Here is a 21711-nt window from a genome sequence, read left to right as displayed (position 1 = left end):
GCGGGAGGTGCTGGGAGCAGCGGGGAGGGGTGTGTGTAGAGCTGATGGGGGGGCTGCTGACATTACTGTGGCTCTTTGGCAATGTACATTGGTAAATTCTGGCTCCTTCTCAGGCTCAGGTTGGCCACCCCTGGTCTAAATAATGTAACATAATAAAACATTGTTTTTCATTTCTTTCCCCATGTCAGTGCTCTGCCTCAAAGCCTTTCACTGCACAAATTAGCTTTATAATATGTATTATTTGCTGGCATAGTAGGCCAAATTCATCCCCAGTTTAGTGTAGTTCCTCTGAAGGCAAAAGAGTTATGCCAGGGATTAATCTGGTCCCATGAGAGTTGGAACAGCTAGGGTCATTGTTATTTCCAGTGGTAAAATTAAATAAATAAATTAATGGAGATATCCTATCTCCTAGACCTGGAAGGAACCTTGAAAGGTCATTGAGTCTAGCTCCCTGCCTTTACTAGCAGGACCAAGTACTGATTTTGCCCCAGATCCCTAAGTGACCCTCCCAGGACTGAACTCACAACCCTGGGTTTGAGCAGGCCAATGTGCAAACCACTGAGCTATTCCTCCTCCCCATTTTTTCCCTTAATTTTCCTATATAAGCAGATAGCTAGTTTTACCACTAGTTTTGAGCGAACTTTTTAAAAAGTTAATGCACACTATGGTATATCTTCAGACTGACCTTAACCATGCATCAACTTTTTGTACCTGCAACTATTTGTGTTTGCATTTGGAGCCTTTACACAAATCTATATGCACTGTAAGTAGTCCCATTACTTCAATGGGACTAGTTAAGTACTCACAATCTATAAAATGAAACAACAAGGGAGAAATCTGGCCCCACTGAAGTCAATGGAAGTTTGGTCATGGACTTCAATAGGGCTAGGATCTAACCCCAAGTTATTGCAGGATTAGGGCCCTGGTTTGCACTAGAGTAGAAATGTCATATTTTGTTTTTACAAATTAATATAATATAAATCAAAACAATTTCCTCTTAATATTTTCTAAAGTAATTTCCAGGCAATCAAAAGCTTTTTGTATGGCTAGTATGATTAACATAATCACAGAAAATATAATAACAATATGTTAAAGAGTGCAAACACTAATTTGGTGGGAGGATTAATTTAGAAGAGATGCATAGCCTCTTGCTGTCTGTCTCTGTTTTTGGTAAATCCACACTGCACAATGCATGCAAAGCCACACAGCACTCAAAAATGGCGAGACCTGAACCAAAGCCCATTGAAATCAATAGAAAAATTCCCATTGACTTAAATGTACCTTTGGTGGGCTGACACTATTGCTTTTACTGGGTATAATTTTACTGTTACTTTGTGCTCTCCTCCTCCTCCCTGTTGTCATATGCTGAGACTGTAAGTTTCTTGGGAGCAGAGACTTGTTTTTCTGATGTGTGTGTGTATAGCATTTAGCACAATTGTCTTGACTCATGATTTGGGCCTCTAGGTGCTACTGCCATACAAACTATTACTAACTGAGCTAACTGTGTTAGATTCATTACAGCTCAGCCTATATGTTGCTGTGCTGACAAATATTTTTAATAACAAAACTAAACAGTGGTGGCAGATTTAGGCCTATGGAATGTATGCCATTGTATTTTTGCTCTACTACTGGCCCCACTCCTGATTTATAGTCAACCTGCCAGATAGAGCACTATCCTTGATTCCCATCCATGGGTTCTTTAAGACTCTGGTGACAGCAGCCCATAGAAGAGACTGAATTCCTTAGTACCTTTCTGTCTTCCGTTTGGATAGATGAACTTTTATGGCACTAGTAGCTGAAAATCAAACACCAAAACCTACATAATCTCAGACTTTGGGGGAGTGGAATGAGGTTGCAGAAAGTTGGGAGGTAGCCGGAAGGGAGGAGGTGTAATGGTCATGGGTGAGGAGGGTGCTGGGTGTGGCTCTGAATGTGTTAGTTTGTATAGGACCTCAAAAAACCAACAACACAGGGTGATTCCTGCTGGACAGCGAGAGCTGTTTTTCAAGATGCTTGATATAACAAAAAAAACAACAACAAGAAAAAACCCAATCCTGCAGCTCTTACTCAGACAATACTTCCATTGATGACAGCGGGAGTTTTGGCTAAGCTAAGAATTGCAGCATTAGACCCAAAAGCTATCAATGCAGAGCTCAATGTACATGGAATTGAAAGTGTCTCTACAGAATAATTAAAGACTTTTAATAAAATTGAGGTTAACTACTCAGCATTGATTTGAAATAAAATTAAGCTGCATAGCCATCTGAGCCTGGTGCTTTTCTAATGTTTAAAGAGAAGAAAGCACGTTACATTTTTTTTCATTTTCTAATTTTCTCTGGTTTTTATTCTTTTACATAATAACTTTATCAAATAATATAAAAAATGATCTATTTTGTCAGCATGTACTTTTTCATAATAAGTTTTAAAAACTTGTAACTTGGCAGGATTTAGAAGACATTTTAAAATTAGCCTATAATATAGGAATTTATAACAATTTTAAGCTCATAAAAGGAACTGCAAATAGTGGAGACATAGAATCAAATTTAAATGGTAAAAATACTTGCCAATATCTATTTTAATGATAATTACACATAATTTTCTGTTTAATTTTTTCATTGTATTAATTGCAGAATCATTTTACCTTTCCTTACATCATACTTTCATCTCCACAGACTTATATTGAAATAATTTTATCTAAAAATGTGATTTCAAAGTGTCAAGAAGTTTAACCAGAAATTTTACAGTTGCCAAAGTTACCGATAACTCTAAAATAGATACAAGTAAAATTACTTCAAATTAATTGAACACATTTTCCTATACATATATAAATTTGAATTATTTTTAATCTAATTTATAGAAACCTAATGAAACCTCTCAATGCTTTTTAAAATTTAAATCACAAGAATTAAAATATTGTTTTCCCAATCTCAAAATCCAATTGGTGCAGGTTTCTCACCCAATTGCCTTTAATAGCTCAGATTAAATTTCCTGACAACTCCTGCTACCTTTGTTAGAATTAGTATGGTCCTAAAGCAGCTGATCTGCTTCCATGGGATCCCAGGATGTAGGGATGTCAATCCTGCAAACACTTACGTACATACTTAACTTTAATAACAAAATGCAACTAACTCATGTGGCTATAGTTAAGCACATGCATAAGCCTTTGCAGGCTCAGTTCCTGAATTGCCTTTAATTCCCTCTTATGGTTATGGCTCCTAGCTGGGAGAAGATATAGGTTTGATCATAACCTTTAAGAAAAGGTTTAGGACTGATTCATCTATAGATCTCCACTTCAGGATGCCATGAATTTATTTGTGTAGCTACCTCCTTAATCCATGTTTTTATAAGTGATGACCAATTTTGGCACCATTAGGGTTACCATATTTTAAATTAAAAAATGGAGGACACTCCACAGGGCCCTGGCCCTGCCCCTTCCCCGCCCCTTCCCCAAAGTCCCCGCCCCAACTCTGCCCCCTCCCCTGAACGCTCCGCCCCCTGCTCCTCCCCCTCCCCTACTTCCCGTGAATCAAATGTTCGTGGGAAGCCTGAAACAGGGAGACAGCAGGTGGGCTGGGGCTGGGGTGGGGCGGGGCGCAGCGCGGCCCAGTCCAGCCCCCTGGCCGAGCAGCTCCCTCCGGCGGCCGGCCGGCCCAGGCCAAGAGGCTCTGGCCCAAGCGTCTCCCTGCCCTGGGGCGCTGGCCCTGGTTCCGGCCGAGCACCGCCGGCCCTGGCCCGGCCCCAACCCCTGGCCGAGCACCGCTGCCCCCGGCCTCCGGCCCCCAGCCCCCGACCCCCGGCCAAGCACCGCAGGCCCTGGCCCGGCCCCAGCCCCGGCCCCCGGTCGAGCACCACTGGCCCCTCCCTCCCTATTTTCCCGGACATGTCCGGCTTTTTGGGATTTCCTCCCGGACGGGAATTTGAGGCCCAAAATGCCGGACATGTCTGGGAAAATCCGGATGTATGGTAACCCTAGGCACCATTAAGCTGAACACTGTGAACGCCCCATTTTTGACCACAAAATGACTAATATATTTGGCAAGCAGGATATATAACAAAGAAAGAATGTTGCTAACTTTGTATTTGACTGGAAGTATTTGAAGGAAGTACTTCTTCACACAATCTACAGTCAGCCCATGTTGCTCATTGACAGAGGATGTTGTGAAGGCTAAAACTATAATTGGGTTAAAAAAAGAATTAGATAACTTAATGGAGGATAGGTCCATCAATGGTTATTAGCCAAGCTGGTCAAGGATGCAAAACTATGCTCTGACTGCGAGAAGCTGGCACTGGATGACAGTGGATGGATCACTTGCTAATTGCCCTGTTCTGTTCATTCCATCTGAAGCTTTGGCTCTGGCCACTGTGGGAAGATGGGATACTGGGAGAGGTGGACCATTGTCTGATCCAGTATGGCAATTCTTATGACTGTAGCTGAATTCTAAGACCGGTGTATGTGTATGGTTTTGCTTTAGGGGCACTGGAGGTGTTAGGGCAGGGTTGGGCAAACTTTTTGGCCTGAGGGCCACATTGGGGTTGCAAAACTGTATGGAGGGCCGGGTAGGGAAGGCTGTGCCTCCCCCAACAGCCTGGCCCCCGCCCCCTAGCCGCCCCCTCCTACTTCCCGCCCCCTGACTGCCCCCCCTCAGAGCCCCCGACCCATCCAACCCCCCCGCTCCTTGTCCCCTAACTGCCCCTTCCCAGGACCCCCCCACCCCTAACTGCCCCCTGGAACCCCACCCCCTATCCAACCACCCCGTTCCCTGTCCTCTGACTGCCCCCTGACCCTTATCCACATCCCTGCCTCCTGACAGGCCCCCCGGGACCCCACGTCTATCCAACCCCCCCCCATTCCCTGTCCCCTGACCACACCCCTGCCCCCTGACAGGCTCCCCAGGACTCCCACGCTTATCCAACCCCCCTGTTCCCTGTCCCCTGACTGCCTCCCCCAACCTCTGCCCCTTATCCAACCCCCTGGCCCCGGCCCCCTTACCATGCCGCTCAGAGCAGCATGTCTGGCAGCCGTGCTGCCCGGCCAGAGCCAAACATGCTTCTGCATTGCTCTGCAGGAGCGCGCAACCCCGCTGCCCAGAGTGCTGCCCATGGGACAGCAGGGGAGGGGCTGGGGGTAGCCTCCCTGGCCGGGAGCTCAGGGGCCGGGCAGGACAGTCCCGCGGGCCGTAGTTTGCCCACCTCTGTGTTAGGGTATGTCATGAATGAATCCATGGAGTCTGCATGGTGCACAAAGCTGTGATTATGTGTGATTGAGAAGTGTGCAGTGAAGTGATAGAAAATATGTTGTGCCGTAATGAGGAATAACTAAACAGGATGGGAGAAGACAATGATTGCTTCCTTCACGTTCTATCTTATTCTTTTCAGAGCAAGATCCTTATTGAAGAAAAGCAACAAGAAGAAAAATAGATGGAAACAAAATTAAAAGAGGTTTATATGGCAGAGTGAATTATAGTAGAACCTCAGAGTTATGAACACCTCTGGAATGGAGGTTGTTTGTAACTCTGAAATGTTTGTAACTGAACAAAATGTTGTGGTTGTTTTTTCAGAAGTTTACAACTGAACATTGACTTAATACTGCTTTGAAACTTTACTGTGCAGAAGAAAAATGTTGCTTTCTCTTTATGTTTTAGTAGTTTATGTTTAGCACAGCACAGTACTGTACTATATTTGCTTTATTTATTTTTATCTCTGCTTCTGATTGTGTATTTTTGGTTCCAAATGAGGTGTGTGGTTGACTGGTCAGTTCGTATCAATGGTGTTCGTAACTCTGAGGTTCTACTGTAGTGCATTGTCTTTCACCGCAAATTGTGCTGATGGATGAAATGAAAATGAATTTGTCCCCCTTTGCTCACATTACAAAACTACTGTACAATGGGCAGTCTTCGTTTAAGGGTGACATTCTTCCCTCCACTAATGCAAGCTGAGGAGAATACAGACCATCAGAATCCACTGGGAGCGGGCTTAGAGGGGAGAAATGCTAGTTCCATGTCTTATGCTCTCTCCCTCCCTGGAGCCACATGGAAGCTCCTCTATTGCAGCTCTGTGGGGTTTGTTCTCCATTGTAGGGTATTTGGAACCAGAGCAGGGAGGAATGGAGCCAGGGATCAGCTGCTTGCCATAGCAATGCTCCCTTGCAAAACTTAGTGGGAATTCATATCTCATCCAGTCTGATTCTATACTCTCTCCAAGGCTGTCACTTTTGGTTGTCTTCGAGCCTGGTAGTTTCCAATAACTAGGCTCCGCTGGCTTGCGATGATGGCAGACCCAGATCACTACTGCCAACTCCAAATGTTTACAACTCAAGTCAAGCACACTCCCCATCCCTCCCTCCCATGAGATTGGTTTAAAATAATCAGATTTTTAACAAAATAACACTTTGAGGTCTCTATGTTTGCCCACTGGTTATATATTATAAAAACAAAACCCTGTACTGCTAGCCGCAGTCTGTTTTCTCTTTAACTCACTCATCGCTAATAGGTCTATCACCGCAGAGATGCATTGTAACTAATTTCCACTATCGTGGAGAACTAAAGATTGCTCTCAAATGTCACCGAGTGCCTCAATCACAGAGTGAAAACGATCTGTGTTCTCCACAGTCAGCGCAATACACAGCACAGCCTGGTACCCGTGCTGCTCCTGCTCGGGAGTCTCCAGGTGATATAACACCAGAGACAGTGGGGTCACGAGGGATACTATTAATTAGGATTAATAAACTCTCCTTGTTGCGCCCCACTGGGGTGAGCCGCGGTCGGGGACTCCGCATTCCCAGATCAGAGGCAAGCGGCGAGCGCTGGGGATTCCCCCTCAGCTGTTCTCAGAACGTTCGGGATTGTTCCGGGTGACGTCACAGCACGGGGGGCTCCCCGCTGGCTCAGGTGGCGCGGTGGGGGAGGGGCGGAGCAGACGGCGGGGGTTCCTTGAAACTCCTCCACGGCGTGGGCTGGCGCCTCTTGAAACTCCTCCCCTTTTTCCTTGCGGGTGGCTGGCCTGCTGGGGCCCGTCCCGCGGCGTCGGCTAGGCGCGCTGACTCTCGCGAGGTTTGGGCGCAGAGCATTGCGGCTCGGAGCGGCGCCATTTTGGGAGCGAGGCGAGTTGTGTGACTGTGTGTGGAGAAGCGGCAAAAGGAGCTTTCAAATCTGGGACCCTCTGCTCTCTGCCTGCCGCCGCCGGGACCAGCCAGCCGGGTACGGCCCGGGGCAGGCCCGAGGGGCTGCGGGAGGGGGACGGAGACGGGCTCTAGGCTCCGCTCGCGGCGGGGGCAGGGAGCTCCGTGGAGGGGAATCCCCGTTGTGGAGGGGGCTAGTGGCCTCCATGCGGTGGTGGGCAGGGGGTCCGGGCCCGGCGGCGCCCTGCGGGGAGGGGGAGCTGGGGCTGGTATGGGGGAGGGGAGCGGGGCTGAGTTGCGGGGTAACAGGCGCAGGAATGATCCCCTTGCTGCCTGGTGGGGGGCTCGGGCTCCCGAGTGGGTCCCACGGGGGGCGGGGGCTTCCTAGCACGGGAAGCCTCTCTCCTGCCCCCCCCCCTTCGGGCGGCTCATTGTTGGTGGTCCCTCTCCCCACGCCTGGGCAGCCGAGGCGCATGTGGCCTCTGGGTTTGAACACAGGGCTTTGGCGGGGGGGCTGGCTGAGCCGCAAGTGCTTGGCTGAGGGGCAGCAATAGACCCCGAGTGAGGATTTTAAACATCTCCTAGACCAATCCAGCGTGCGAAGCCTCAAGGCGAACCCCTCCGGGAAATGTCTCCTTGCCACTGTGCGTGTGTGTCTGGGGGGTGGGGGTGGCAGTAAATACGCTTCCACCGTTGCCTTAAAAACAAACGCATTCAGTTCAAAGCTATCACGTTGGCGTGTGAGCTAATCCCGACTGCAGCCTGTGCGTTCGTTACTCCTGTTTATTTCTCTTCCCTAGTGGGAGTGCTGGAGGGATTTCCCAGGTAGCTCTCTAATGTCTGGAGGGTTTTTTTTTTTTTCGTTTGGCATTTTTAACCTAGGCTCAGCAGCTTCCTCTTTTGGTGTAACACATTTTTTTATGAAAATGAGAAAACTGTATGGCTTCCTGGTTGGTTTCTCTTAGAAGGGGGAGCAAACGTCTGTTTGTATAAGGACAAGAAGAAAGTTCAGCGTGCACAGCATATTTATTGATATTGTGCTCTGTTCATAGGAAATGTCTGCTTCTTCCTTGTTCCTCTTCTCTCTGTCATGTGAATGAAGGTTGAATTGCTACTTATGAACACTGCATTTTTTTTTTAAAAGATATGAGATTAGTTTTATAGGCAAATACAGTATGTAATTGAACTTTCAGAAAGGAAAACTGATTGTGTTTTTTTTTTTTTTTCCCCTCCTGTAGGCAGTTTGGATTATAAAGGCTATCCTGGATATTTAGAGCCTTTCCCTTCAGTTTGTTGTGGAGGGGGAGGAAGGTGGACATTGACCTGCAGCCTTTGCTTCAGTTGAAGAGGGGAAAAAATAACTGGACATCGACCTGGAATTATGATTTATTCAGTCAAGCCCTACTCAAAAGGCTTCTGAAACCATCAGAAGACGTCTAAGAAGTAAATTGAAAGCTTGTGAAGTCTTGAATTTCTCTACTCAAAAGTACGAGACATCTCATCCGTGGACACTTGTCCATATGGAATGGATAATTGGTTAAATTTCTCAGCATACTTCTGCTGTCAAAATTAAAGCTTTTTTTCTTGGAATTAAAACTTTTCAGGCACTGGCTAAGATACGTTTGAGTCATATGCATAACTGATTTTGTCAACTGGTTTTAGATTGCATTAAATGTAATCCTTGGTTCTGTTTAAACACGGCTGAAGAATTTCATGGCAGATATTTTTACCTTTATTTTATTTTTTAAATATTCTGACACAGCCTTTTTTATTTTGCAATGAAATCTATTTTCTAAATGAAGAGACTAATAGAACTTTGTTTTTCCTTTTTTCTTTTATATTTTATTTGAGTTTTTTGGTATAATGTTGCCAACAATCAATATGGCGGTATCCAGATAGCCATTGTTTGCAGATGCCTCTATGAGCTGAAGCTTAGAAATGTTCTTCAGTTCAGATGTGAAATTTGGCTTTTCAGTTTTACTCTTGGTGTCATAAAAGGTATATTTATTTCATCAGGAGCTGATGCTCGTTATAGTGGGATGTACATGGAATAATAAAGAGGAGAGGCTGCAAAAAGATAGAACAAGCTTCTTAAATCAGACTTGGGAAATTTTGGAAATAGATTTGTGAAGGCTGTAAACGAGAAGGATGGGTAGCTGATTTCTAAGAGGTGAACTCTGTCAAATAGCTACTGATGTAGTATCTTCAAGGACTCGGGCTATTATTTCAAGGAAAACAAACTGGAAAATACAAATTACACTGAACTAACACCTTGTACAGTCATCTTGGATTTTGTAAGTATCGTACTGTGCATGAATCAATATACATTTGAATAAACTATCCCCTCAGTAGAGGCATAAATAATGTCCCGCACGCAGTAATTGTTAAGCTGTTTTTGAAAGCCTTCAAATGAGTTCACAGTCCAATTTTTCACTTGTAGTGTTTAGTAACTAGCAAGGTCTCTGTAAATATTGGAAGCTGTTGCAAGAAGAAATAGCATTTACTGGAGAAAAACATGTGATTTTTGAGGATTTCCTTTAAACTGTATGCTGTTGCATGAATTTTTAGGTATTCTGTGTCTTTTTGTTTACATTGTATCCTGAACATCAAGAAGTTAATACCTTTGACTAAGTTGATTCAGCAGCATACAAATGGAAAAAATGAAATTCTCAATACGCACACTACAGCATAGAAACTTTTCATAAGGTTGCTTGAAGTGATAGAAGCTTAAGAACTTGCACAATTTTGCGCTATGTAGCTAAATTGATTTCCTGCAGTGTATGTTAAGAATTAAGAGTGGAGACAGTAGTTCCTGTCCACGCTCAGGTTTTGATAAAACATCTGTTTAAGCAGGCTGACTTTTTAAAGTTGTATTCAGAGAAATGTGATGGGTTTTAACCCTCTGTCTAGTTCCTGAAAGCTCCCTTGATTTTTCTGATTTATTAGATAGCAACAGGCTGCTTAATTCACCCCTTCACATTTTTATTGTTCAATTTCACATCTTTACTGTTAAATTTATTGCTGTTCCTCTTTTTCATCGGAAACATGGGGTAGCTTTATTACAAGAAACAGTTTTCCTATTAATTGTAAATACATTTACTGCAATATTTTGAATTAATTTCTCTGCAGGTTTGCTTTCAACAGATCCACTACTGCCTCAAGAAAAAATTAAGATGGACAAAACAACCTAGTTGAAAAGTCAGTGGTAACTTTATTCAGCTTTAATCTTGTATTTCATACATAAAGATCACGTTGACCTAGGTTTAAATAATTAAAGCACTATTTGTAGTCTGTCACCTTTACTGAAGTGGACATATTTTCATAATTTTCTCTTTAAGCTCTTCAAAACTTGTATTTGCTAATACCAATTTTTAGTCTCCTCAAGGGCTCTAAAATGGGATCTGGGGCAGTGTCTTGAAGGGAAGCCTTTGTACAAGCAATTTTAAATGAATGTGAAGCTGTGCCTAGATGATTGTATTGGAATTGCTTTTCTATATGCTGATATTTTGACCAGGAATGAAAGATGTTGTTTTAAATAGGCCTATTTCATAGGGCCTGTGTTCAGGTACCTGTGTGATCAGAATTACCCTTTTCCACCTGCCTCCTAAGTGCTGGAGGAGCTTTATACTGAATAGAGTGAGGAGTTTTATTGTGAAGTGCTGTCTTATTTGGCTTCTGCTGAATCAAAATCTATTGTGTTCACCATCATTAAAGGGTTACCATGATCTAGTCATGGTTCTGGGATAGTTTCAGGTGTTCTACCTATTCTCAAATCCCATGGCCAAGTTATGTGTTTTTTAGCACTAATTCCCCTATTGTTTTTTTCTTTTCCTTAAGTGTTTCTTTCCTCCTTTGCTTAACCCATGCAATCATGAGAAAATGATTAAAGGTCTGATCCTGTAATAAGCTCTGCATGGGCGGATCTCTATGCCTGTGAGGAACCCCATTGAAGTTAGTTGGGCTCTACACTGACTCATGACTCTTAGAGTGGAGTTCATTGAATGACTGGGGGTTAATTGATTATACAGGATAATTTGTGAGATGGGTTATACACAAAGTACTGTAAATTTATAAAGTAAGCAAACTAAAAAATGGAGAAATTCCTTTCTTAAATCTTTCAGTTGTAATAATGCACTACTATATTGCTTCAAGTAGGTTAAAAAAAAATTCATCCATAAGTGATGTTGGTGTTTCCTTAAATTACCTATCTATAGGTTCCATACTACTGCCCATCAATGTAGTATCTAAGTGTCTTCCATTTAAAACTCATAGTAATAGGAAAGTCCCTAATGCTTTTCTAGCTACTGATTTCCAGTGTTACTACAACTTGTTCTTGATCAGGTTTTCTCATTGAAATCAAGCCCTTTTCCAGCCTGGGACACTCATTCTGTGAAGTGATTTCCCTTTCTCTGGATGGTTCTACCCTAGTTCTGTCTGGTATATAGATGGGTGCCCTTCAGTCTTGGTAAATTGACTCTATTCTTTACACTTTCCTAGTTGCTGGCAGCAGGAAAGCCTTTCTTTTCACTATTGTCCCCTAACTTAGGATCCCAGGATGACCTCACTTGAGAGCTAAGTATCCTGCTTTGCATGCATATGTATTGGCCATAGTATGAAGCTCTCCTGTATGTGTTACTGTATCTCTTGATGGGATATTGCACCTTGACCAAAATTCATACAGGTACGTAGGGCCTACTAAGGTTAAAAACTGCCACCATGCTGGTTGACTACAGTACCTCTTCTATATAGATATTTTAAAAATTTTGATAGCACTTACTAGGCTGCAGCACTTTGCAGATAGGTATGAAGATGAGGTCCCTGCCCTGAAGAATTTATACTGTAACGCTTGGTTTAAACACATTCATTGTACTGGTATAACTGTCAGGGCTGTAGGATTTTTATCAATATAGCTATCCTGATACAACCCCTAGGGCAGTGGTTCTCATCCTTCTTTTCCCCCACAGATCACTTGAAAATTGCTGAGCGTCTTGGCAGACCACTTAATGAGCTTTCCAAATGTTGTTTGTACTTTTGCTAACTATTGTAAAGTGCTTTGGATAAAAGCGCTATATAAAAAAAACAAACAATAATTAACATTTTTTCCCCCCAACAAATAAAAGCACATAACTCATATTTTAGTATCACTAGTCTTCACCTTTATAATGAGATGGATGTGCCCTTTCTCCCCTGTCTTTCCCGGTCCCAGCTAGAGGGCTGCCGCGGCAGGGGTCTCTCCCTCTCTCCCCAACCGCAGCCCTCCTGGGGCTGGAGCTGGGAGGAGGGGGGGTCTCTCCCTGCCACAGAGATGAGGCTGGGAAGGAGGCCCGTCTCTCCCTGGTAGCTACAGTCCTGGAGCTGGGGAAAGTTGCCTCTTTTCTCTGGCCGCTGCAGCCCTGCATATCCCAAATTCCCCCACCCCTTCTTTTCACCTGCTGCCCCCTACCCCATTGTCCCCCCTAAGGCCACCACCTCACCTTGCGTGTGCGTCTTCTCCAGGGTCCAGGTACCTAATTAGTAGAGCCACGCCTGTGTGGCTCTACTAATTAGGTAGGTGGCCCTTCATTCTCTTGTGTGCAGCCGCCCAGGCGCGCACCTTAGAGGGAACTATCCACGGACCACCTGAATGGAACTCATGGACCACTGATGGTCCACGGACCACAGTTTGAGAACCTCTGCCCTAGGGAATGGAGTCATGTTGCTATAAAGGAGTCTTATACTGGTACAGCTTATTTCCTTGCAGTACTCAAATAAGCTATACATATATAAGCTTTTATCGTTGGACATGGCCTAAAGAGGCAACATGCAAACAGATTAATGGATGCAGTTAATGTGATGATATGGGGAGGTTGAGCAGATGTCCTGCTTTTCGATTTGTTTGGATTTTTATCTACGTCAAGATTTTGCACTACTATCTGTCACCGTAAAGAGTTTCTTCCATGTAAAATAAATATGAATAGAACAGATTGGCAATAGATAAATTCCTCATGGACTTCTGGAGTTTCCTATTCTTGTTTTGTGTTTAATTTTTAGTAATCTGAGTTAATGTTCTGTGGGGAGGATTAGTTGCGATAGGCCTCTTTGTATTGAGCACTAGGGTTATAAAATGATGCAACAGTATTATACTGTAACAAAATACTGTAGTTTATAGTAATGCTTTGCCGTTAGTCTGTCTTGACAGTGATTGTGACATCAGTCATTGACTATCCTACAGTGAGGTGCCTGAATTGGTATGGTAGGGCCCTTCGTTTCTTTTTCATAATGCACATGGACAGCTCCACAGTTGGCTGCCTTCCCATACTGAGGAGGTTATATGCAGGCTGACTGCTGCATTCGTGGCAGTTCTCTACTGCCTTCAGTATCCAATATATACTCAACTCCTTTTTCAATCACTTTATTGTTTCTGTACATAATAATATAATAGCTCCTATTTGTTTAACACAGCTTAGGAGAACCTTGGAAACTAGACAGTCAGCAGCTAAAGCATTTATTGCAATAAGTGCTTTGACCCTCCTGCATAGGGAAGTAGATCAGGATTTAATTAGCTTGCATCTGCAAGGTGCTGCAGGTACAAAACTGACTAGTTTCTCTCAATTTCTCTTTTTTGAGTCCTTTTGTATGTGTAAAATGCTGCAGCAAAATAAAAGGATTAAACAGCAAAAAGCAAGAAAACGGGGGAGAATACAAAAGGGGAGAAATGAGGAAAGATGTGTGGCTGGATGGATGGAATTCCATAGGATACAGAAAAGGTTGTGAAATATGGTAGTAATAGTCTTAACACTAGTGCCCACAAACTTTGTAGCAGTGACAGATTCTTAAACCCTTATAGGGTTCAAAAAAGAACTAGATAAGTTCATGGAAGATAGGTCCATCAATGGCTATTAGCCAGGATGGGCAGGGATGATGTCCCTAGCCTCTGTTTGCCAGAAGCTGTGAATGAGCGACAGGGAAAGGATCACTTGATGATTACCTGTTCTGTTCATTCCCTCTAGGGCACCTGGCATTGGCCACTGTCGAAGACAGGATACTGGACTACATGGACCTTTGGTCTGACCAGTATGGCCGTTCATATGTAGGGATTCAGGACTCTTCTGTTGAGTCATCCTGATGTCAGGTTCTTAAGGTCTGTGTAGAAATGCAGAAGTATTTTTGCTAAATGACCCTGAAGTTTGGTCAGGTATGTCCAGTTAGCTACAATGTGAGGCGTTGTCTGTACTAGAGAAATGCATTGGTTTAACTAAATAGATTTTAAAAACAGTTGGCTTAGTTCAGCTGGTGCACTTCTTTGGTATGTACATGGTTTGAATATGAGAGGGGGTGAAAGTGCTTCTCTCAAGTAAATGGTATAAGGGACAGGAATGGAGAGGTCCTCCCCCTCCCCCCCCCAAAACCCCCAACCTCCTAGGAGCAGCCAGTGTTGATAGAGCTTAGACTGATGTTATAGTTTTATGTATACGCTTGCCAAATCCCAGGAAGTGAGTAAGTTTAGAATATGTACAGTGTCTGTGTGCACTCTCTACTTGGAGCAGAGGGGGAACTCCACCTGCATATATGTTTCCATTGTTGGTTACGAGACACATCAAAGTTTACATGTCTGTTATCAAAGTGTATTTAAGGAGCCCAACCATATTACTATTTAAAAAAACCCCATGCACATCAGAAAGTGTCTGACAAATAACTTAAAAAAATGTGGAGGAAGAACTGTTAACTACTTGTTCTTTCCCAATAAACTCCTATATTTTTCTCTTGCTGTTGGTCCTCAGGTGACATTTGTCCTCCTGGCTTTCTAAAGATGACTTGAAAAGGGAGGGAGAGAAAATAAGTTTGTACCTTTTGTTGCTTGTTTGTTATTTATAGAGAAGAACTGAGAGGTACTTCTCTTCTTGCCCCCCCCCCCCCCCCCCCACACACACACACAAAAAAAATCCACTAAAATTCTATGGTGGTGTGTGTGTGTGTGTGGTGTGTATGTGTGTTTTTTTTTTTGTTTGTTTGTGTTTTTTTTTAAATAAAACATATTGGAAAATCAGGTCTTGTCAATCATGAAAGACTTCATGACAACTGGTGAGAATAGTGAAATTGACATCACAATTGGAGATGAACTAAATGCTGTGCAGTTGAGAGGGAATGGGATGGGATTTTTTGTCCATGTTAAAAGCTTTAAAGTTTTTGACATCTGTTGAAGTCTGTAGCAGTGCAGACTCACCCCTGCGGCGCCTCCTGCTGGTTGTCCTCAGGAATTAGCTCTCCCAGCCTTGGAGCGCCCTCTGCAGGCTGTTGATCCGCCTTGCCACTGACCCAGTGTCCCTCCCAGCCCCTTTATCTGGTGCTGCCCACTGGCAGTGCCCCCACAGTTCTGGGTCTCCCCCTCCCAGGGAAACCTCCACCCACTATCCCCACTTTGTCTCCGTCTTGGCTACTGCCCAGTCTCCATCTAGCCCCTGTTCACTGGGGCAGACTGCAGTGTAAGCCACTCATCATTGGCAAAAGGGTTTGGGCCTGCTGCCTCTGCCTACCCGTGGGCTGCCCCTTTGCAACCCCAGTACCCAGTTGGCCTTACCCTAGGCCTGGAGCCTAGGGGGTTTCCTGGCCGGAGCTCCCCAGCTCCTCTTGCCTTCCCCCAGCCCTGCTCCATCTTAGGTACCAGGTACGCTCCCTAGCAGCCAGGCCCTTCTCTCTCTAAAGGCAGAGAGAAAGTGTTTGCTTCAGCTCCAGGCTCAAGCCTTTATCGGTCCAGCTGGGACCTGATTGGGGCCTCAAGCCTTTATAGGGCCAGCTGAACCTGCTTCCCACTCAGCCCAGCCTAAGGCTCCCAGCTCCAGCCTTCTTCAAGGGCTAGCTTTTAACCCGTTTCAGGCCAGGAGCAGGTAACCACCCTGCTACAAAGTCATTGGAAGAGAGAAATTTGTTTAAAGATTGCACTCCTTTTTCCTTCAGTTAAGATGTGAAATCTCACAGTAAACACTAAAGAATTCTTCCAGCAAAACTAAGGAAAATCAAACTTGAATGCGTAATATTCTGTGGCAACACTCCCACCCCCCTATACTTTCAGACGTCCTTTCTACGTTAAAAGAAAACAAAAAGGCACAAACCCAACTCAAAACCAACCCTTTTCTGGTCATCTTTACATTAGAGGAAGATGTACACTATCCCTATGAGATAGGAATTGGTATAAGCAACTCTGTGGGGCATAGCCATCTTCAAAAATAAACAAACAAAAACTACTAGGGAAATCAGGTTGCTTTGGACCAAGAACTTAGTTTTGGTAAATCCCTGTTTTTACAGACTCTTAAGATCAATAGAAATGACTGAATTTAAATTTTTTAGCAAAAACAATATTTTGGAGATTTACATACTCCCTGCTGTATTTTACAAATTGAAACTAACTAGTCTATTTTAATTGATGAAACTAAATAAATGGCAAAGAGTAAACAACATAACTTAAAATGAAGAACAGGAGTACTTGTGGCACCTTAGAGACTAACAAATTTATTAGAGCATAGTCCACGAAAGCTTATGCTCTAATAAATTTGTTAGTCTCTAAGGTGCCACAAGTACTCCTGTTCTTCTTTTTGCGGATACAGACTAACACGGCTGTTACTCTGAAACCTGTCATAACTTAAAATGACTTCAGTTGAAATAATACAAGGTGAAGACAAAAGGACATTTTTTTCTTAGAAATGTTTAACTCTAAAAAAGAATTTGCCTTATTGTGGAGGCACTCTGCTAATGACTAGAGCTGACTGGAGGATGAAAATTCCATTTTGCAAAAACTTTCATTCCACGTTTGAATGAAAACCAAACACTTCAAATGTTATCACAACTGGAATTGTCAAAAGCCTGTTTTTCTGATCAAAACCTGAGCTTTTTGATTTGGGAAATAGGGCATGTATCTATAGCCTGGTGAGGGCACTGGCCTGAAATGTGGGAGAGCCAGATTCAAGTCTCCACTCTACTTGATTCAGAGCAAAGTCTTTCATCTCATCAAATTAAAGCGGGGACCTGAACCTGAGTCTCTTGCATCCCAAGCCAATACTGCTACTCTATAGAGGGTGAGGAAAGTCCGTCTCTTTCAACCTTACTGATGTAAACTTTGAACCAAATGTGTCTTTTCAAAGCTGAATCATTTTGAGGGAACAGCATACTTCTGTGAAATTTTATTTCAGCAGAAATGTTTCACACCGCTCTAGTAGCTATTCCATAGTTAGGTTTGCTTTCTAACGTGGGCCTAATATGACATGACATCCCTGCTTGTCTTTAAAAGTAGGTAGCCTTTTGGTGTGAAACATCACATTTTTAAACCCTTTGAAATTTTTATGCAGTTTGGTTTCTTTTCATAACTTAAGAGGAAGGGTTTGAAATAGGGCTGTCTGAAAATTTTCCTGGCAGTCCATTTATTCAGTTGATAAAAGATCATGTATCTACACAAAATTAGAGGAGAGGTATATTCTAGAACAGGGATCTCAAACTCCAATCACCACAAGGGCCACATGAAGACTAGTAACATTATCCCAAGGGCCGCATCACTGACACCTTTTCATATAAAGGTACAAAAGCCCCCTACCCCCACTCCACCCCTTCCATGAGGCCCTGCCCCGCCCCCATTCCAACCCCTTCCCCAGAGTCTCCACCCCAATTCCGCCCCCTCCCTGCCTCTATTCCAACCCCTTCCCCAAATCCCCGTCCCTGTCACGCCTCTTCTCTGCCTCCTCCCCTGAGTGCGTGGCTCCTCCCTCCTGGAAAGTGCTAAGTGCTGCCGAACAGCTGTTTGCTGGTGGGAAGCGCCTGGAGGTAGGCAGAGGAGCAGGAACGCGGTGTGCTGGGGAGGAGGAGGAGGGGCAGGAAGTGAGGGGAGCTTGGCAGCCACAGGAAATAACTATGGGGGGGAGGGCGGGAGCTTGGCGGGCCACAGCAAATAACTCTGCAGCCACGTGTTTGAGACCCCTGTTCTAGAAGATAGAACTGGTGCAACATGTAAATCTTTTTTTAATGGATTTTTGGTCACTTTTGGCAGTTATTTGTAATAAGAAAATATTTATGTACAAACAGTTAATGAGAAACTTCTGCAAAAACTTTACTGGGTGCCCTATAGTTGTACAACAGGAGGTTTTTAAGTGCAGCTGTTGACCTGTAGGCCTCGTCTACATTTAAATGTTAGGTTGGTATAGCTATGATGCTCGGGTGTGAAAAATTCACACCACTGAGTAGTGTAGCCGTGCTGATGATTAACCCCAGGGGTATACGTAGCTAGGTTGATGGAAGAATGCTTCTGTCATCTAGCTGTCACCGCTCGGAGTTGGAGTTCCTACAGCTATGTGAAAATCCCTTCTGTCGCTGTAGGAAGTGTCTACACTATGGCACTGTAATGCTGGTAGTGTAGACATGGCAATAATGGTTAATGTATAGCAGCTGTTGGTGCAGAAAGTCTTCATTGGGAGTTGCATTTACATCCACCATTTAACCCCATCTTCATGCATTACCAAATCCTCACTTAAACATTCAAAAAACCAAAATGCAAGGAATTTAATATACAAAAATCTTGGAAACAGGTAGTGATGTCCTGTACCATGTGCCTGACTCAAATCTACAAAGGCAAAAAAATGAAAAGTTAAGTTGCTGAACAGTACATAACCTCTTTTCTTTTACCCTCAGGCACATACCTTAGCATTACCACTACTACTGCATGCCACAGACCTTGCAGTGCAAGCTTAGCTCTGCTCCCCAAAGGTCTCCAACCTTCCTTCTCTCCCCTTTCCAAAGCTATTTCATCCCTGCACAACTGACACAAGCATTCACAACCGATAGTGTGAGGTGATGGTAGATCGGTAAAGGGTTTTGTAGTGGAGGGTAGTCTGAGGGGCAGAATTAAGGTTTGGGTGCATGGCTGTGGTGTACTGTAGTTATGGCATTCCTCTACCCCAATATAATGCGACCCGATATAACATGCATTTGGCTATAACGCGGTAAAGCAGTGCTTTGGGGGGGGGCGGGGCTGCACACTCTGGCAGATCAAAGCAAGTTTGATATAACGCGATTTCACCTATAATGCGGTAAGATTTTTTGGCTCCCGAGGACAGCGTTATACAGGGGTAGAGGTGTAGTAAGATGTGAGTCTGTGGGTAAATGAGAAGAGGATATATACTGTTAAACTACCTAACTTTTAATTTCCTTGCTTTTGTTAGGTATGTTGTGTGTGGAACCCTAACTGCTTCACAAAGATTTTTTTGTGTGTGCACATCCCCCTTTTTAGTTTCTGCTTCTTACTAAAGCCTTCATTCTGTACATCAGTACTTATATCTACTATTAACCATTCTGCAGTGAGCATCCAGAGATTTGAACTCCCTTCTCCTGCTTTAAAGTGTAGCTTCAGAGGGGATTGTCAACTTTGAAATTTATTAAATTAAAACAAAAAAAAGCTAAGTAGTCTTAAATATTACATCTGCCGATGGCCACCCCTATTGATTTTTGTGGTATTACAATCATATTTCTCTATTCTAATTTTTTCTCTCTTCTGCTGTGAGTCCCCCCAAGACAGTGAAATGTAGGCCTAGTCTACACTAAAGTTTAGGCTGACATAGCTATGTTGCTCAGGGGTGTGAAAAACTCTCACCCCTGAGTGAAATAGTTACGCCAACCTGACCCCCAGTGTAGACAGTGGTAGGTGGACAGAAGAATTATCCCATTGACCTAGCTACTGCCTCTTGGGGTGGTGGATTACCTCTGCCAATGGGAAAGCGCCTCTTGTTGGCCTAGGTCGTATCTACACTGAAGCGCTACAGCTGTAGCTGCTGCAGCAGCATTTCAAGTGTAGCCAAGCCCTTAGTTTCACTTGTAAATTCAATTAATCAAGTTATATGTGAAGTACTGAACTATATTTCCAGTCTTTTGCTTATGGTGAGCTTGAGGTTTCACTTGTTATAATAGATTAAAAAAAGACACAAGCAATTGTTTTAAAGCTTGTTTCCATTTAAAATTGAATTGCCCAAAATTGCCCAAACTTATAAAGTATGTGTCCCCCAAATAGGAAGAGGCGTAAAGTTAGTCTCTAAGCTTTTAGAAACCATCTATTTGGTGGTCCTGTTGCTATCATTCTGGCTATCCACTCCCTTTCACTATGTACTATAACACATTTACAGTGTTAACCTAAAAGCTTTGCATTTTTAAAAAAGTTGATCTGTGTCGTCTTTATACAACTACATGTTGCTATCTAATGGCTTTTAAATAGCATTTGTCACTGATATTTGAGCACTTCATAATTAATGAATTTAGCCTCAATACCTTTTTGAGCTACGGAAGTATTTCTATTTTGTAGCTAAAGAAATGCAGAGGTTGACTTGCCTGAGGTCGCACACTGGAAATCTGTGCCAGAGCTGGCAAAATCTTCTGAATCCACACCCGATGCTTTAACTAAAGGACCATCATTCCTGTCTTCAATTAGAAACTGGTTAAGCAAGTTAAGCAAGACACGTTCTAAATTTTTGTGGGGATGGCCTCTATAATCAATCTAATGTCCTTCCTCTGATCTAAAGGCCTGACATGGTTTCCTTACCTCTTCTTTCCTTTGGAGGAAGAATTGAATTAACTGCTTGTAATATCATACTGGTATGACTTTGTGTTTTAAGATGGTGTTTTTTGTGACTAAGGAATGGAATGTGTACAGACCTTTTAATTGGAGCACAGCTTCTGTGAGGCTCTTAGTGCAGTTCACACCTCACTTCCCCTTTGGCTTTTACTATAAAGTTTTAAGAAGGACATTGTATTAATGGGTCAGTAGAGAAATGCAACTGAATTTTAAATTGTATAACGAGTACTAGAAGTGTGTCTGCTCCTATTTGTGTTAACTTTTCCAGTGATCTCTACTTTCATTGCCTTATGTAAGCATGCTACTCAAACCTGAAATGATTCAGCCTTTAAAATTGAAACACCTGAATCCTCAGTTGCCAGAGATGAGGCCTCAAGTTAATGCAAATTAGTTGCAGGGTATATCTTGCTTTTGATATTTTGAAGGAAAGTGAGTTGGCCTTTGAAAAGAGACCCTGGCACTTGAGCTTCACAACTAGCAAGCCAACAATTTATAATATTTTAAGGGCAGAATTTTAGTCTTGAAACAGGATCAGGGAGGTGATGTTACTTCTGTATGTGCTATTGGTGAGACTTTTCCTAGAATATTGTGTCCATTTTCAATGTTAGCACTTTTAAAAGGATGTTGAAATATTTGAGAGGGTTCAAGGAAATGCTACAATAACTCAAGTTTTGGAAAACAAACTTTATTCATTGAGAGACCTGAGGAGCTCAGTATGACGACTGAGATACCTTGATCACAGAAACTACAAAGGAATAAGAGATTTGATATTGGGGATGTCTGTAACCTAATAAGAAAATGCAAAACAAGATTGTGTCTGGAAGTTGAAACTAGGAAAAGTCAAATAAGGGGCACACTTGAACAGTGTGATGGTAATTAATGATGTTGGCTAAATAACAATTAGTTTGGGTGCAGTTTTCATCATCTCTTCATATTGTCTTCAAATCCATGTAGGATGCCTTTCTAAAAGGTATTACTCTAGTTCAGCCACAAGTTACTGTACTTAATGCAGGAG

General features: G+C 43.2%; 1 protein-coding gene across 1 annotated transcript in view; it reads left to right on the top strand.

The window, feature by feature from the left end:
• The first annotated feature begins 7070 nt into the window (after positions 1 to 7070).
• Positions 7071 to 21711, top strand: part of GPBP1 (GC-rich promoter binding protein 1) — a 60933-nt gene continuing 46292 nt past the window's right edge. The window contains exons 1-3 of the mRNA XM_054032244.1: positions 7071 to 7196; positions 8356 to 9411; positions 10247 to 10315. The gene's annotated coding sequence lies outside the window, so the exon portion shown is untranslated. The remainder of the gene's footprint in view (positions 7197 to 8355; positions 9412 to 10246; positions 10316 to 21711) is intronic.

This window comes from Malaclemys terrapin, chromosome 6, assembly GCF_027887155.1.
Source record: "Malaclemys terrapin pileata isolate rMalTer1 chromosome 6, rMalTer1.hap1, whole genome shotgun sequence".
NCBI classification, from domain to species: Eukaryota; Metazoa; Chordata; order Testudines; family Emydidae; genus Malaclemys; species Malaclemys terrapin.
The sequence above is the reverse complement of the archived record's forward strand: the minus strand, read 5'-3'. Positions and strand labels throughout refer to the sequence as shown.